Source organism: Cupressus sempervirens, chromosome 2 (assembly GCF_028749045.1).
Source record: "Cupressus sempervirens isolate cs-2001-9-10 chromosome 2, ASM2874904v1, whole genome shotgun sequence".
Lineage (NCBI taxonomy): Eukaryota > Viridiplantae > Streptophyta > Pinopsida > Cupressales > Cupressaceae > Cupressus > Cupressus sempervirens.
Window position 1 is genome coordinate 169,381,816 of NC_143119.1, and position 3,180 is coordinate 169,384,995.

Consider the following 3,180-nt stretch of genomic DNA (forward strand, 5'->3'; position numbering starts at 1 on the left):
ATTTCACTGGGAGGGAAACAAAAAGTAAGTCTAAAATTTTCAATTTAAATTGAGATAATATACGTAAAATCAAGTAGTAGTTATGGAAGAACCAAGACACAAGAAGCGTGCTAGGTAAACAAAAACACGAATGATATTGTCTTTAAAAAGATGTTTGGCAGGTACACAAATCGATGTTCAGTGAACTAAACTTTATTTCTATTGACTTTATTTGGTCTATATTTAAGTATAAAAATATAAAATTGATACTAAACCTTTAAAAAATTAACATTTTATCAAATCTTTCAAAATTAATTATTCAAATGCATTATGCCATATTTTATTTTAATATTTATTAATAATTAAAATTATTAATTCTAATAATTAAATAACCTTAATAAATTAAGATCATATTTTTAAATATATATATATATATATATATATATATATATATATATATTTATTTATTTATTTAAACAAATAACATCATTAATTATACGCCGCGTCTGCTACTAGCTTATATATATTTTTATATATATAAAAAAGTCGAGAGTTATCCTTCTCGAGTCGCCTATTTTCATAATCTAATTAAGTGCAATAGGCACCTCGAGAAGGATAACTCTCGACTGTTTTATATATATAAAAATATATATAAGCTAGTAAATATAACATGTTTGGACATGATAGGTCATCTTTTGACAAGTATTTACATTTAAAAATAGCAAAAACCAAAATGATTCCGAAAACAAGAGATAAAATGCAGACATTACAAGAGTTTATGTGTCTGGTTTGTCTGTTGGCCTAAATAATTGAATTACCAAAATGAAGTCAGAGAAATCAAGTTGGATAAGAAGCCCTACAGCGCCAGTTTTGCAGGAGATGTCGGGCGTGATGCTTATGGACTTGGTAGCATGTCCCTGATTTCTTTGAGACGAGCAACAATTTCTTTCATCATTGGTCTCAATTCCGTTTCTATTGCAAGGCATTCAATGCCCAATTCGGCAACAGCAGTCACCGCGACCTTCACCTCCTCATTTCTTTCAATCTTCAAATCTGGATCGACCATTTCAGCCAAAACGCCCCTTCTGATCTTGTCTCTGGCCATATTAGCAAGGCTGATTTCATTTCGAATTCGCTTATTATCCACCGCTACTTTGGCAGAGATAATCTCCACCAAAACAACTCCAAAGCTGTACACATCAGATTTCTCGTTGAGCTGGAAGCATTCATGGTACTCTGGGTCAACATAGCCGGGAGTTCCATGCGGAGCAAGTGTGGCGTGTAAGAAATTCACGGGCACCAATCTAGAAATCCCAAAATCGGCGACTTTTGCTCTAAATTGTTCATCAAAAGAATGTTACTGGCTTTAATATCTCCATGAAATATGGGCGGATTCATGTTGTGGAGATACGCCAAGGCCTCGGCAGTTTCTATGGCAATGTTTAACCGAGTCGCCCAAGGCAAGCCTGTGAGACTTCTTCTGCTACCATGAAGGTGATCAGACAAAGTCCCATTTGTCACAAATTCGTAAACAAGCACTAGTATTGGACTCGGCGGATTCGTACAGCCATATAGACGAACAAGATTTGGATGAGACAGAGATGCCAACATTTGTACCTTGTTCATAATCTCATGTTCATCACTTCTGGAGCTTCTGTGATGAAGCCTCCTCACTGCTACAGCTCGTCCGTCCGCAAGTTTACCCACATACACCCCGCCAAAGCCTCCAACTCCAAGTTTGTTCTTCTCGTCGAAGAAATCTGTCGCCTGCTGAAGTTCTTGATAAGGAAATATGAACAAATTGTCTATCAAATACTTTCGGTGATCTGCTTCCAACTCGCTTCCTCCAGCCTGAGGCCGTTTTCTTTTGGTCGCATATAAAAAACAAAGCAACGCCACTGCTGCCATCAGCGCCACACCTCCGATGGAGCCACCTGTATTAGAATGATTCAAATCATGTCATAGATGAAATTTCTTTTAGCCCTTTGGAAGGATGAACTGAACTATTCCTCAAAAATATTTTGCTTCGTTGAAAAATTAAAGAGGAAGGGATGCTTACCTAGAGCAATAGCAGTCTTATTAGCAGTGTTAGACCCACCTGCATGGTCTGAATTACAAATAATGGAACATACAACTTTGTTAGTGGTGTGGCTGGGAAATATTGTTTTAATAAATATCTTTAGACATAAAAGTTTGGCACTTTTTATTTCTCTGTCGATTAAGTAAAGGAGGGTTTGTGGCTTTTACCAGGGCTCCCCGATTCGCAGCTCAACCGCATCGGATTAGTGGTGCCATTAATGCAAAGCGCTTTCCTTGACTCACAATTATCACAACCTTTGCTGAAACTCCATTTTATTTTAAATCCACTCTGTATACTTTGAGGTAGCGGTTGATTAGTTCTGTCGAATTTTTTGACAGGTAGATGTACCAATGATTTGCAATACGTACCCAAATCCAAGTCTGTAAAGTACCAACTCTTATTACATTCTAAAGGGTATATTTCTTTGGGCAGGGACTCTGTGTTTTCTTCTCCGCAGTCTCCCCATAGACTTAAATTCATGTAATCATCATAGATGCGAAATTGAGGATTAGACCACAATTCCATTGTATGGTTACTGGTTGACGGGTTGCACGAACTTCCCCACATATTTATATCAACTATTTCTATGTAATCGATGGGATCCTCTTTCCAATGATCCGAAGGCTTCGGTACGTAGTACTGGTAGCCATTGATATTAATTGAAGGCATGTTAACGTTATGATCACAATCAAGTTGAAGAGCAGGGTCACCACAGCCGCTGTTCTTTCTTCCAAATGGATATTGAAAAAAGTGACCCCCACATTCGAAGGCTTCTGGAGTAGAAGCTCCAGATGGAGGAATGAGGCATGGCGTGATTATTGTGAAGATAACAAAGAGGAAGCGAGGGAGGTTTATAGGGAGTATATTGAAGTGCTGAGAATGGTACACATGAGGAGGTAATCCTTCCACTTTCTTCATAGTCAGAACAAAACAACTAAAATGGGGAACACGATTAGCAGTTAAATAGCAGAGAAAGATAAGCGATCAGAGAAGGTCGAGGAAAAGATCGGCAACGGAAACGATCAATTAAAATACCGGAGTCAACACGCCAATTTGACTGGCCGGCTTTCGTAAGAGTAGGGGCGAATACTACGCAGTTGAACGATTCAATCAAGAAATTT

General features: G+C 37.8%; 1 pseudogene across 1 annotated transcript; it reads right to left on the bottom strand.

Moving 5' to 3' along the window:
- Positions 1 to 713: 713 nt before the first annotated feature.
- On the bottom strand, positions 714 to 2,977 carry LOC149571597 (LEAF RUST 10 DISEASE-RESISTANCE LOCUS RECEPTOR-LIKE PROTEIN KINASE-like 1.2; annotated as a pseudogene). Its single transcript, XR_016359835.1, has 3 exons — positions 2,227 to 2,977; positions 2,039 to 2,086; positions 714 to 1,913 (listed from the first exon to the last, which is right to left on the bottom strand). The product of XR_016359835.1 is annotated as an LEAF RUST 10 DISEASE-RESISTANCE LOCUS RECEPTOR-LIKE PROTEIN KINASE-like 1.2 (transcript).
- Positions 2,978 to 3,180: the final 203 nt, after the last annotated feature.